At 33.3% G+C, this 15,537-nt stretch overlaps 1 protein-coding gene and 1 non-coding gene across 2 annotated transcripts in view; one reads left to right on the plus strand and one right to left on the minus strand.

The window, feature by feature from the left end:
• The window catches only part of LOC134326771 (zinc finger protein 850-like), a gene marked incomplete at its 5' end in the record, with an annotated part of 251,417 nt that overhangs the window by 26,589 nt on the left and 209,291 nt on the right, over window positions 1–15,537 (minus strand). The window lies entirely within an intron of this gene.
• On the plus strand, window positions 960–1,031 carry trnat-cgu (transfer RNA threonine (anticodon CGU)). Its single transcript has one exon. It is a non-coding gene; the product is annotated as a tRNA-Thr (tRNA).

Consider the following 15,537-nt stretch of genomic DNA (forward strand, 5'->3'; position numbering starts at 1 on the left):
AATTGTGACCGATGGGTTGAAATGGGTTTGCTGTGCTTCCACACCAGCACATTTCCTCTACATAGGGATGGCAGCTTAGAGGTACTGCATGTCGTGCCTGTATGAGCTCCAGAGTGTCACAATCCCTTGAAATATCCAGGTACTTAGTCAGACTCAATCACAAGCTTGTTTTAAACTTCACCCAGCTGACTGAGCAAAGGTACAGGAGTTAGATGAATTTTTGATTGGACTTTCTATTGGCTTGCATGACATGATGGAGCTTGTTAAACGAGTGTTTAATGTCTTTTGGAGCCAACCGGTTCAGAGAGCCAGTTCTTAACCACTACTACAGAAGACTATGCAAGTGTGCTGTTAAATCTGCAATCCCTCACTTGACATAGGCTAGAGATTCCTGCTCCTGGTTCTGCTTCTCTTTTTGCAAAGACTCTCGTACCCATTGGAGGTTTACAGTGGTGTATAGTAACGAAGTAATAATACTTCGTTACAGTACTTAAGTAGTTTTTTGGAGTATGTGTACTTTACTGGAGTATAAAAAAATTCGGCAACTTTCACTTTTACTCCACTACATTTCCTAAAGAAATTGTGTACTTTTACTCCGATACATTTGCTGTATGCGAATTTGTTACTCGTTACTACAAAATAAAACGACAAGAATTTTTTAGCTAAATAATGTGAGATGTGTGACAGACTGCAGCAGGTTTGGCGAATCTGCACTTGTAAATTACATCAGCGGTTAAACACATGAGGCTCAGGGTTTAATCCCCAGCATCTCCAGTAGCTTGTTGTTTCACTCTGCTAGAAAAAAGCTTCAAGTGTGCTTCTAAAGCCGATGGCTTTAAAAACAGTCACTATCAAGCTGGCGTTCAGCTTGTTACTCTTGAACTTTAAGAATGTGCTCAGCTTCCAGTTGTGCCTTTTGCACAGAACGTTTTTTCAACTTTCTGCCAACTTCCTAGAGAGGTGCGATGGCCAAGTGGTGAGGCATCGGTCTCGTAAACCGAAGATCACGGGTTCAATCCCTGTTCGTGCCTTTAACATGCATGCTCTCATTTTAAAACATGACCAATATGCTCTAGTTCACATTCCCCCTAGGATAATTTAAGAATCACATTTCATTTCCTATTTTCCCTTGCAGGTCTTATTTACCACATTAATGCTGTGCTAGCTACTCATAACACAAGATTCATCAGTTTCCAAGGTTATATCGAACACAGTCATGAACAATTTAGTGTCTCCAATTCACCTCACTTGCATGTCTTTGGACTGTGGGAGGAAACCGGAGCACCCGGATGAAACCTATGCGGACATGGGGAGAACATGCAAACTCCACACAGAAAGGACCCAGACCGCCGCACCTAGGGATCGAACCCAGGACCTTCTTGCTGGATCTTGTGACCTTGGCTGATGATCTTAGATGCTGCAGAGTAGTGTTCATAGTTTTTACTCATGTATGAGAGGTGAATAAGCAAATGTGGCTCAGTGATGGTAGTGGACACTTGAATATCTACAAAAAATACAAGGGACAACCTTTGGGTTATAAAATTATATACGATCAGCCATAACATTAAAACCACCTCCTTCTGCAATTTCCCTCTGGGATCAATAAAGTATTCTGTTTCTGATTGTATGTTTACTCTTTTTCTATCAGCTCCACTAACCATATAGTTTACTAACCATTTACTGACTTTCCCTATGGGATTAATAAAGTTATCTATCTATAGAAGCACTTTGTAGCTCTACAGTTCCAATGTCGTCCATCAGTTCCACTGCATACTTTGTTGCCCTCTTTTACCTTATTCTTCAATGGTCAGGACTCCCAGGACCCCCACAGAGCAGGTATTATTTAGGTGGTGGATCATTCTCAGCACTGCAGTGACACTGATGTGGTGGTGGTGTGCTAGTGTGTGTTGTGCTGGTATGAGTGGATCAGTTTTCAAATACCATGTCCACTTACTGTCCACTCTTAAATTATACACACCTGCTTTGTTGGTCCACCTTGTGGATGTAGTCAGAGATGGTAGGTCGTCTGTTGCTTATTATTGTATTAGTATTATTGTTGTTGTTGTTCTTGTTGCTTATTGTAGCGTTTAAGTTAACGTTATCCACAGTATTCAATGAGCTTCAATTATTTAGCAGCTGTTGTCTAATGTAGATTTGAATGTAGATGTTGTCTAGATAACATTACCTAACAGTTTCCATTTCCAAATTGCTTTCTATCTTAACCACTAGGCTACAGCTGCCCTATATCATATTACTTTTTTAACAATTCTCTTAAAATGCCACAAGAGGGCGACATCACAAACACTTTTTTAATATGATCACAAGATCTCATATTATTTTTTTATAATTCTACAAAAGTTTTAGTGTGCATCTAAACCCTATTTTACAGTACTGATGACATTGTCTACGCTTTAAGTTTTAGTGAGCATCTAAACCCTATTTTACTGTACTGATCACATTGTCTACACTAAAAATTTTAGTGAGCATCTAAACCCTGTTTTACGCTCCTGATCATGTTGTAAAAACTAAAAGTGGTATTGAGCATCTAAACCATGTTTTTGCTAACTTATGATATAGATAGATAGATCGATCGATCGATAGAACTTTATTAATCCTGATGGAAATTGTTTCGTTACAGCAGCAAAACACAGAACTCTACACGTAACTCTACACATATTGCACAACTATAGAATATAGAACAAAAACAGTAAGGGAGGAATATACAGGGGCACCGCTATATACAAATATGGAGTAAAAACAGTACACTGTATCAATAAAGTATCAATATACACATTTATTATTATCATTATAATTACCACTACCCACACAGGCATGCACTGACTTAAAAAAAAAAAAAAGTTAAAATTAAACATGAAATGGAAATTAAAAAACAATGTACAAAATAAAACAACAAAACCTTTTAATGGATAAAAGAAATTAAGGAGAATAAAACAGAGTAAGAAAATGATGAACCTGAAATAAAAGTACATAAAAATGAAAACAATAGAATTATTACTCAAATATTATTGTAACTCAATTCATAATGTAATAATACAGACCCTGTAGCGGTGGTCTTGCTAAAAGAATCAAGAAACAGTCATTGGATGAAAGCCTGGGTTATTCTCAAACATACCACATTTGTATGGTATCAAGTGAAAGATTTCTTCTGGAGAAAATAAACATTAAATTGTAATTAAATTTTAAAAATCAAATCTCTCTCTCTATACAGACTCATAGTGGAGGCAAATTGGTGGTTAAGTGGGCGGGTCTAAACTGCTGTAGGCTGAATGAGCAGAGATGAACTGATGAAGCCTGAACGAACGTACCACAATACAAATAACTATTTCTGTGAAAGAATCAAATCCCCTTTGAAACCATCCACACGTATCTAAGTTCAGCTTCTCCAGGAGACTCCAAAACACCTAATGTGGCTTAATGTACTAAACAGCCTAGAAACACCAAATGTCTGTCTGTTATTACTGCTCATAAGCACTCACTACTGCTAAAATGACCAACCTGTGGTTCAAAAGGAAAATGATCATTTTTATAATAAGATTTTGCTTATAATAGACTTGGGAAGAAAGAAGTTTAAGGTGAAAATTATCACATTTACCATTTTGTAATGTACACAAATTTTCTCTTTTATGTTTTTAAACATTCAGTTTGTCTTTTATTTAATTTAGTTTTAATATTTAAATCCATTTAGATGATAAATATTTAGGAAAAGAAGAAATCAGGAAAGGGGGCAAATACTTTTTCACAGCACTGAATAAATGGTGGTTAATAAATTGAAAAAAAAAATCTTCATAACTGGCAAGATGTTCTATTGGGTTTAGGTCTGGAGACATGCTTGGCCAGTCCATCACCTTTACCCTCAGCCTCTTCAATAAAGCAGTGGTCGTCTTAGAGGTGTGTTTGGGGTCATTATCATGCTGGAACACTGCCCTGCGACCCAGTTTCCGGAGGGAGGGGATCATGCTCTGCTTCAGTATTTCACAGTACATATTGAAGTTCATGTGTCCCTCAATGAAATGTAACTCCCCAACACCTGCTGCACTCATGCAGCCCCAGACCATGGCATTCCCACCACCATGCTTGACTGTAGGCATGACACACTTATCTTTGTACTCCTCACCTGATTGCCGCCACACATGCTTGAGACCATCTGAACCAAACAAATTAATCTTGCCTCACAGATTCTAAAATCACTCAAACAGTTTAATGTTACACTTTCATGTAAATTTTACATTTAATTTGTTAAATCTGACAGTTTCACTTTTGATCCTGAATAAAGACAAAACCCCGGGTAGAGGAGCTGAGTGAACATGGTCTGAACTCTGTGGAGGAGCTTCATTGTATCAGAGACGCTGTAGAAGGACAGAGTTCCTGCTTCATAATCCACATACACTCCTATTCTAGAGGAACTCGCCATTATGGGAATTTTAATCTCTTTGTTATTGTGCCAGAATAAAAATCTGGATGAAGAACAGAACAAACTCCAGGACTGATCATTATATCCAAACCCACACTTAACACCACGTCCCTTCCTGCTGATGCTTTTATATGACACAGCTATATAAACCCCATCATCCCCACTCAGCTTAACCTCCCAGTAAGAGCGTCCACTCACACTCTCTCTACACACAACCTGAGGCCTACGATCAAATCTATCTGGATGATCAGGATACGACTTTGATGTTTCACGCCGGGTCACCACTTTGTTCTTCTCAGACAGACGGAGGCGTTTATTTACTGTGTTTGGATCCAGTGTGAACCGACAAGCATCTGGAGAGAAAACACAAAATAAACCAATTAACATAGAAGAGAGAGAGAGAGAAAGAGAGAGAGTGTTGCAGTGGTATCTGTGACTGAATGATTGAGACTCATAAAATCAAAAATATACAAACAGCAGTTTTAAAGATTGCTTTACTTGTTTAAACTTCATGACCTCTAGTTCAAGTTTTTGGAGATTTGAAATAACTTTGAAAAAAAGTACTTGGAACAGTGGTTTTTAGCAAGGACCCAAAATGTCCCTAATCCAAGGCATGATCAAACAAATTCCAAAATAGATCAAAAAAGTAATTGCAATATATTGGTCTGGGAAAATTTACTAAGCCAATCCTAAAGTTTTAGGACTTCAGCAAACCACAGTTAGAGCCAATATCTCCAAATGACACTTGGAACAGTTAAGATTGCTTCAAGAGCTCATCAATGTCTCATCAAGGAAAACATACAAGAACCCAAACAAACATTTAGGAAACTGCAGGACCTGCTGACCTCAATTTAGATTTGATTTAATGATTCCAGTATTAGAAGGAGACTGAGCACAAATAAAATCCATGGGAGAGTCACAGGGTAAAATCACTGTTAACTAAGAGGAACATAAAGCCTCGCCTCTCTTTTACCAATATACGAACCTTAATGACCCTCAAGCTTAGGTTTATGTTTTGGACTTAATGCAAATTTAGGGTTGAACCAAACTGAGATACTGTAGCATTTGAACTAGTAAAGTGTGACAAATCTGTAAAAATACAGATAACTGGGGGGTGCAAATACTTTTTCACTGCACTGTGTATGTTTGTGTGCTTGTGAGAAACTTACATTGTAGAAAATCTTCTCTGATTTCAGGTTCAGTAGGTGAAGTAATCCAAACTTTCTTCACTGCAGGAAGAATAAACAAAATGTGGATTTGATTGTTTTGTTTAATGTTTGAGTACCGAAGCATTTTGGAGACAATGGAACACTGAGGGCTTGAACTCACCTCCATCTGGTATCTTCTCACACTGCTCTTTCCAGAATTCTTCTATTTTCTCTCTCAGCTGAGATACAGACTTTGTAACATCATCAAATGAGAGGAAAGGACTGATTGTGATGGCGGCTGATTCTGCAGATCCAGCAGAAGCCAAGAGAGACTGAAAATTCTACATCCAGACAGATAATGTTCACAGAGAAACAACAAGATGATGACAGGTTGTGCCTGTAAAACTGTTGAAAATAGTTGGTAGAAGGACAATTTTAGACTACTGTGAAGATTGTAAAATGTTCCAAAAACATCTTAAACAGATAATCCAGCTGTGTTTGGGTATAAAAGAAGCATTCAGGTACAGACCAGTTTTTATGAGCAGCGACTCAAAAATGCATTATTGAATAATCCTACAGTTTAAACACAACATTCTCCAAGCAACACCAACCCTGTTATTTCACTACCTTTCCACTAGAGGCACCATTACCTAAATATTGAACCTAATTTTTTATTGTCTGCATCACGTGTTGTCTGTTTGCCCTCGTTTTTAAAACCAGACTCTAAAACAATTGTGCAGGTTCCTGTAAGTCTAAATTTTCAGACAGAAATATTGTGGACTATGTACGTATTGTGTTAAACAAGGTCAAACTTGTTCCTTTAAATAAGACTTTAAAAGAGTTGCTGCTATTTCGATTTATTTCACAACTGTCTTAATAGAACTGCATTCACTTCCTTCTCAGGACTGAACAGGTTCATTTATTCAATCACTGGATTGATACCAGTTTTTCCTCTAGAATTTTTTTAGCAGTGGTGGCAGGGACCCTCAACACCCTACACACCCATGGCCCCCATCCGGTGCAGCGCAAAATTAATTAAAAAGCAAAGAAGAATACATACATTACACAATAAACTTTACACACTATTTATTTTCATATTTTATATACAGGGTTGGGGAGTAACTGCTTTCATGTAACAGTTATGTGATTAAATAAATATAAAATAAATGTAATTGTAATCTGTTACAATTAAAATGTTGGTGATTACAAGGGTTTACGCCCAATCATATATATATATATATATATATATATATATATTATATATATATATATACAGTGTATCACAAAAGTGAGTACACCCCTCACATTTCTGCAGATATTTAAGTATATCTTTTCATGGGACAACACTGACAAAATGACACTTTGACACAATGAAAAGTAGTCTGTGTGCAGCTTATATAACAGTGTAAATTTATTCTTCCCTCAAAATAACTCAATATACAGCCATTAATGTCTAAACCACCGGCAACAAAAGTGAGTACATAATATATAATAATTACTTATTACAGTTATTTTAAGCAAATGTTTTTGTTGCACTGTATGATGATTTTATGTTGCACTGAATGACATACTCCAAATTATCCTGTTACATCAGAATATTCATGACTTAATTTGTTTTTAAGTTCTTTATTGATTAAAGTAGCAGTGGTAGAATGAAATTATGCCACACCAGTGGCAAGTATGTGTTATAATATTACTACATCATGAAAAAAGTAAGGCAATGAAAAACATAGCTAATGAAGCCATCATAACAACTTGTAAGGCACCAGAACAGTGTGGAAGTGTGGAATCTGTGTCATAACACGTGAAAAAGTTGCTGCATTAAATCTAAATTCATTCAGCAGTGAAAACTATTTTCTTGCTGTACATGGCTTTGGTTCTGCGATGATGATTTTGACATCAGACTTAAGGTAGTAAATTTCATCAGGTGGATTTGGCCACACAAAGGAATTTCTGTTTCAATTTTGTAGCATGCAGCTAACTTGCACCTCATCTCCTACAGACAGCAGTACCTGCCCAACGAATGGCAGGTCATCGTACTTGACAATAACAAAATCTCAGGGACCACTTCATCAAAAACATAATTATTAATATTCATTGTAATTACTGCTCTTATTAAGGAAGACTAGAATGGAAAAAAGTGGTTTTCATATTTAAAAATAATTTTAAAACATTATAAAGTCAGTATAACAATGTCATTGTCAATTTAGTGCAACAGCGAAATTCTGTTGCACTGAATGACTGTTGTTGTACTGAATGACAGAAATTTTACTTTAGCACATTTTACAGTTATCCCAGTGGTTAGCAAAAGCTAACATTGACCTTAGCTCAAAGACATTTCTACACATATTCACATTTAAATGTTAATAACCTTGTTTGTTTACAAGATTAACCGTAATATTACGTTTTCTGTGTTGTACTGAATGACACTCAGTTTTGTTCTTTAATGTACTATGTCAGTAAAAAGACATTTTTATCAAATAATGTTAAAATGCATTGACCTCGTGTGTGTGCTGAAGCGTCCCCAGGAGTCTTCTTTTGTTGTTATAATTGGTCACATGACTGCAGTAGCTTGATTGCATATTAAAATAAGGCTTTTTATTAACGTTGTACTGAATGACAACTGAAGATTGGGAAAATGGGGACTGAAAGTATCCTGAATATTATTAATATTAAAAAACACATCTGATTGAATATTATTTAATATGTCACACATGACATTTGTACAATTATGCCAAAGCAGTAAATTTTAAGTTTTACTTAAGATTAATTAGTTTTTTCTTAATGTTTTATTACTTAAAGAGGTAGGGGGACCGTTGCACTGAATGACATTTTGGGGGTTTCAAGGGTTATTTTTTCAAAAATCATACATTTTCTTTAAAAATTACTTTTAAGTTTCAGTAAACATGTACAAATGGAGTAGATTGAAGGTATATCCACTTATATTAATATAATTGTATATTATTTATCAAGTGGGGATACTAAAAAGTTACGTCTCGTCTTTGATCCTAGTACAGCACTGTTATTGGGAGTGGATGAGAAACTAGATGTAAAGAACATCAGACTTAATCATTTCACTTTGGGCCACAAAACCACTTCCACCAAACTCAAAGGGTTGTTTCCCAGACAGGGATTAAGGCTTATAGTCCAGGACTACATGTTGCTTTAAATAGAGAATCTCCATTCAAAATGCTGTGTAGTCTAGAACTAGGCTTAATCCCTGTCTGTGAAACCAACCCAAAAAGTTCTATTAGAAGTCTTTTCTGTCTGATGCTGCTCAGTCCCACAATAGTTTCAACATTTTCACTCTGTTTACAGCCTCACAGCATTAAAAATAAACAGTTAAAACAGTCTGAAAGAATTTTCCTGGATTTCTCTTTAATAGGGAATAAAGTACATTTGTCTATCTGTCCGTCTGCCTGTCAGATCTTTTATTAATGCAGTCAGCAGAAGAGGGACACGTCACCCCCATAGATCTACAAAATGAAGGATTCCAAGAGAAACTAATAAAAAAGGAGGAGGAAGAAGATGGAAGTTACTTCTGTAAGTAAATGTGGAGCAATTTGCCATGTTAGTACAGTACAGTTTGGTTAGTATAGTAGAAATAATAAGAGAATGTGGATAGTGGGATTAGAACCTGTACTGTACCGTACTGTCCTGTGTAGAAGTGCTGATACTTCCAGTCTGGATTAAATCTAAGTAGTATTTATTTGTGGTAACTAAACCCACAACCTTCAGTTTCCTCCAGTTGTTGAGTTTCTTCTTCACATATTGATGAATTTCAGGTGAAGGATCTTTAATCCCTGTGGAACACGTCACCTCTGAGGAACACCTCACCCCAGAGGACCAACAGTGTGGAGGTTTCCAGATGAAGTCTGTGAAGAAGGAAGAACCTGAAGATAAAGATGAACTCAGTAAGATATTTTTTATCTTGAGTAAAATAAGATTTGGATTGAATAGAATCAGAGGAACCTGGGATGAAGCATCATAAAGTGAAAGCTTGTATTGTGCTCATGCAGATCAGTGTGAGCAGGAAATGATGAATGCAGGATGAATCACGTTACAGGACTTTAGCATCAGATCTCAGTTTAACAATTACTAACAGTATTTATTATTTATAATGTTATAAATGTATTTGATGATTTATAATGTTATAAATGTATTTGATTATTTATAATGGTATTAATGTATTTATTATTTATAATGTTATAAATGTGTTTGATTATTTATAATGTTATAAATGTATTTGATTATTTATAATGTTATAAATGTATTTGATTATTTATAATGTTATAAATGTATCTGATTATTTATAATGTTATAAATGTATTTAATTATTTATAATGTTATAAATGTATTTGATTATTTATAATGTTATAAATGTATTTGATTATTTATAATGTTATAAATGTATCTGATTATTTATAATGTTATAAATGTATTTGATTATTTATAATGGTATTAATGTATTTATTATTTATAATGTTATGAATGTATTTGATTATTTATAATGTTATAAATGTATTTGATTATTTATAATGTTATGAATGTATTTGATTATTTATAATGTTATAAATGTATTTGATTATTTATAATGTTATGAATGTATTTGATTATTTATAATGTTATAAATGTATTTGATTATTTATAATGTTATAAATGTATTTGATTATTTATAATGTTATGAATGTATTTGATTATTTATAATGTTATAAATGTATTTGATTATTTATAATGTTATGAATGTATTTGATTATTTATAATGTTATAAATGTATTTAATTATTTATAATGTTATAAATGTATCTGATTATTTATAATGTTATAAATGTATTTGATTATTTATAATGTTATAAATGTATTTGATTATTTATAATGTTATAAATGTATTTGATTATTTATAATGTTATAAATGTATTTGATTATTTATAATGTTATAAATGTATTTGATTATTTATAATGTTATAAATGTATTTGATTATTTATAATGTTATAAATGTATTTGATTATTTATAATGTTATAAATGTGTTTGATTATTTATAATGTTATAAATGTATTTGATTATTTATAATGTTATAAATGTATTTGATTATTTATAATGGTATTAATGTATTTATTATTTATAATGTTATAAATGTATTTGATTATTTATAATGTTATAAATGTGTTTGATTATTTATAATGTTATAAATGTATTTGATTATTTATAATGTTATAAATGTATCTGATTATTTATAATGTTATAAATGTATTTAATTATTTATAATGTTATAAATGTATCTGATTATTTATAATGTTATAAATGTATTTGATTATTTATAATGTTATAAATGTATTTGATTATTTATAATGTTATAAATGTATTTGATTATTTATAATGTTATAAATGTATTTGATTATTTATAATGTTATAAATGTATTTGATTATTTATAATGTTATGAATGTATTTGATTATTTATAATGTTATAAATGTATTTAATTATTTATAATGTTATAAATGTATTTGATTATTTATAATGTTATAAATGTATTTGATTATTTATAATGTTATAAATGTATTTGATTATTTATAATGTTATGAATGTATTTGATTATTTATAATGTTATAAATGTATTTGATTATTTATAATGTTATAAATGTATTTATTATTTATAATGTTATAAATGTATTTGATTATTTATAATGTTATAAATGTATTTGATTATTTATAATGTTATAAATGTATTTGATTATTTATATTGTTATAAATGTATTTTATTATTTATAATGTTATAAATGTATTTGATTATTTATAATGTTTTAAATGTATTTGATTATTTATAATGTTATAAATGTGTTTGATTATGTATAATGTTATAAATGTATTTGATTATTTATAATGTTATAAATGTATTTGATTATTTATAATGTTATAAATGTATTTGATTATTTATAATGTTATAAATGTATTTGATTATTTATAATGTTATAAATGTATTTGATTATTTATAATGTTATAAATGTATTTGATTATTTATAATGTTATAAATGTATTTGATTATTTATAATGTTATAAATGTATTTGATTATTTATAATGTTATAAATGTATTTGATTATTTATAATGTTATAAATGTATTTGATTATTTATAATGTTATAAATGTATTTGATTATTTATAATGTTATAAATGTATTTGATTATTTATAATGTTATAAATGTATTTGATTATTTATAATGTTATGAATGTATTTGATTATTTATGTTATAAATGTATTTAATTATTTATAATGTTATAAATGTATTTGATTATTTATAATGTTATAAATGTATTTGATTATTTATAATGTTATAAATGTATTTGATTATTTATAATGTTATAAATGTATTTGATTATTTATAATGTTATAAATGTATTTGATTATTTATAATGTTATAAATGTGTTTGATTATTTATAATGTTATAAATGTATTTGATTATTTATAATGTTATAAATGTATTTGATTATTTATAATGTTATAAATGTATTTGATTATTTATAATGTTATAAATGTATTTGATTATTTATAATGTTATAAATGTATTTGATTATTTATAATGTTATAAATGTATATGATTATTTATAATGTTATAAATGTATTTGATTATTTATAATGTTATAAATGTATTTATTATTTATAATGTTATAAATGTATTTGATTATTTTCTGCTTCAGAACTGAACAAGGATTTCTGCTGCTCCTCGTGTCCACGTTCCTCTACAACCCAAAATCAGCTCCACAATCACATCAAGAGCTGCAACCATGATAAATATGAGACTCTGGTTAAGATTAAGACTGAACATGAGGATCTGACGCCCACCAGAAGCTCCAGTAATCAGCAAACGTCCTCTGGTACTGTCAGCATTAACACCTCTCTCAGTCCCACACAGGAAGAAGGAAACGTCTGCTCACAGTGTGGGAAGAGCTTCAGATTCCAGAGTGCTCTCAAAATACACCAGCGCATTCACACAGGAGAGAAACCGTATCAGTGCTCACAGTGTGAAAAGAGTTTTAATCATAAGAGTGCTCTTAAAATACACCAGCGCATTCACACTGGAGAGAAACCATATCAGTGCTCACAGTGTGAGAAGAATTTTATTACACAGAGTCATCTCAAAATACACCAGCGCATTCATACTGGAGAGAAACCGTATCATTGCTCACAGTGTGGGAAGAGTTTTATTACACAGAGTCATCTCAAAATACACCAGCGCATTCACACTGGAGAGAAACCGTATCAGTGCTCACAGTGTGAGAAGAATTTTTATTGTCAGAGTCATTTCAAAAAACACCAGCGCATTCACACTGGGGAGAAACCGTATCAGTGCTCACAGTGTGGAAAGAGTTTTAATATACATGGTAATCTTAAAGTACACCAGCGCATTCACACTGGAGAAAAACCATATCAGTGCTCACAGTGTGGAAAGAGTTTTAATATACAGGGTAATCTTAAACTCCACCAGCGCATTCACACTGGAGAGAAACCGTATCAGTGTTCACAGTGTGAGAAGAGCTTTACTGGACAGAGTGATCTGAAAAAACACCAGCGCATTCACACTGGAGTGAAACCGTATCAGTGCTCACAGTATGAGAAGAGTTTTAATTGTCAGAGTTATCTCAAAAAACACCAGCGCATTCACACTGGAGAGGAACTGTATCAGTGCTCACAGTGTTGAAAGAGATGTTTTGTATAAAAGTGTCGACTAAATGTGTGTAAATGAGTCTATGAAAGTGAGTGAGCTGAGTGATTAGTGAGTGACGTCTTCAGATGAATTGGTTCTTCATCCAGCTAAACATGGATTCAGTTTAGGAGCCGCTCATTTTTACAGATCTTCACTGTAAGTGTGCAGAATCTCAAATGGTTTTTGTGCTGTCATGTAGCTGGTTGAATGGAGTTAGTGTAGAATTATGTACAAAGATCTACAGAGACTAGGTGTACTGGCCGGTTAGCTCAGTTGGTTAGAGCGTGGTGCTAATAATTCCAAGGTCGTGGGTTTGATCCCTGTACGGTCCACACCCAACTTAACAATTAAAGGTAGCACGTCTGAGAGAGAGTCAGGTGAGCATGTGCTGCATATCAGGACTTTCTAACCTGAGTAATTTAATCATTGAAAGTAAGAATACCATCCTGTTCTTCTGCCATCTTTAATTCTGGCTTCATTTCACCTAATGAACGTGGTATGATCTTTATAAATGCTTACAATCAATTTTGTTAATGGCAAAAATAAATAAATAAATAAAAAGAGAACTGCTGTGTAATTTAGTGAATTCTTGCACTGCACATGGCAGAAGACTAAAAGAAATGTAGACCGTGTAGAATAAAAGTATTAGAAAAGTATGAGGTTAAAAGCATCAGCTTTTATTTATTCTTAAAAGAAAAATACATGAACCTCAGTCATCTCACACGAAGATCTGTTCTGCTCAACAACAGTAAAGCTCTCCATCGTTTCTGTGTGGCAGCTCCATAACTGAAGGGCTGTCAGTGTAGAATCGGGTATGTGGGTATATGACCTACCCATGAACATCGGCCGGTTAGCTCAGATGGTTAGAGCGTGGTGCTAATAACACCAAGGTTGCGGGTTCGATCACCGTACGGGCCACACCCACTTTTGGACTTAAACTAAAAAACAAGTGATCCTTCTCTAACTAGCAGGTCCTATTGACCTGGGCTTCAAACGTTGTCTCAGCAAGTGTGAGATCTTTTTAAAGCCCCTCTCATTCAAGTCAGAAACATGCCATTATTTCAATTTGCCAAACTTAATGTTGATCAACCGAACATGAGACACAACAACAATGTGTAGTCCCACAGAATAGTGAAAATAAGTAACTGAAAAACATCCAGTAAACAACAGTCCTACAAGCACAAATATCCACCTGATAAGTCACCAGAGACCGGCTGTCCAAAGTTGAAGAACGTCCTTTTGGTTTCCATAGACGTTAAATGAAGATACTCACCCAACGTGAGGCTCGATCCCACGACCCTGAGATTAAGAGTCTCACGCGCTACCGACTGAGCTAGCCAGGCTTAAGCAGCATGTCAGAACAGACAGCTCATCGGTCAGACCAGGGGTGTCAAACTCATGGCCCGCGGGCCACATCCGGCCCGCCATGTCATTTTATGTGGCCCGCAAGAGGTTTAACGACTGTACGATTGTTGTGATGGGTTGAGTCATTACAGAGACCGTACTAGTGTAATGGGAGTCCTGCGACTTTAAGAGACAACGTGACATCGTAGTCATGGCAACTAACTTTAACCTTCGCTAGAAGCCATGTGACTTTTACGGCAAAAGAACGCGGGGTAGTGTAGTCAGTAATGTAAACAATAATAAATAAATACAGATAATTATCTTGCAGTATAATACAGAAGCACCGTCTGTAAGTAGTGTAACACGTGTAACAGATGTAACACTTGACTACAGCTGTGTGCTTTTACTGTATTAAGTTCTTTATTGTTTTTATTGTTTGTATGTTTACTTTATTTTGATGCACACAGTGTATCACACAGCTGGCGAGCAAATAAACCGACTGTATTCTGAAGGGAGCTGTCTGTCTGTCTGTGTGTCTGTCTGTCTGTCTGTCTAGCTGAGAAAGGGGGATAAACTATTAGTAAGGGGAGAATGATTGTCTTAAAAATACACTGTAAAATCCTAAACAAACTGCATCTCTCAAAATGGCTAATTTTGTTACATGTAAAGTGACACAGCCCACCAGTAGATGATGTTAAGAAATATTTACACAATCCCAAAATGTGCAAGAAGATAAGCAGGGCTCTAGACTAACGTTTTGCACTGGTTGCTTTTTTTCTTAGGTGCACCAGCACAAAAGTTAGGTGCACCCAAATTTTCGACCGCATCGCATTTAACACCGCAGTTTTACAGGTTCACTTTTTTTTTTTTTTTTTTTATCACTGTCCATACAGGCAATATTGACTTGGAAA

The sequence above is a fragment of the Trichomycterus rosablanca genome, chromosome 14, assembly GCF_030014385.1.
Source record: "Trichomycterus rosablanca isolate fTriRos1 chromosome 14, fTriRos1.hap1, whole genome shotgun sequence".
NCBI classification, from domain to species: Eukaryota; Metazoa; Chordata; class Actinopteri; order Siluriformes; family Trichomycteridae; genus Trichomycterus; species Trichomycterus rosablanca.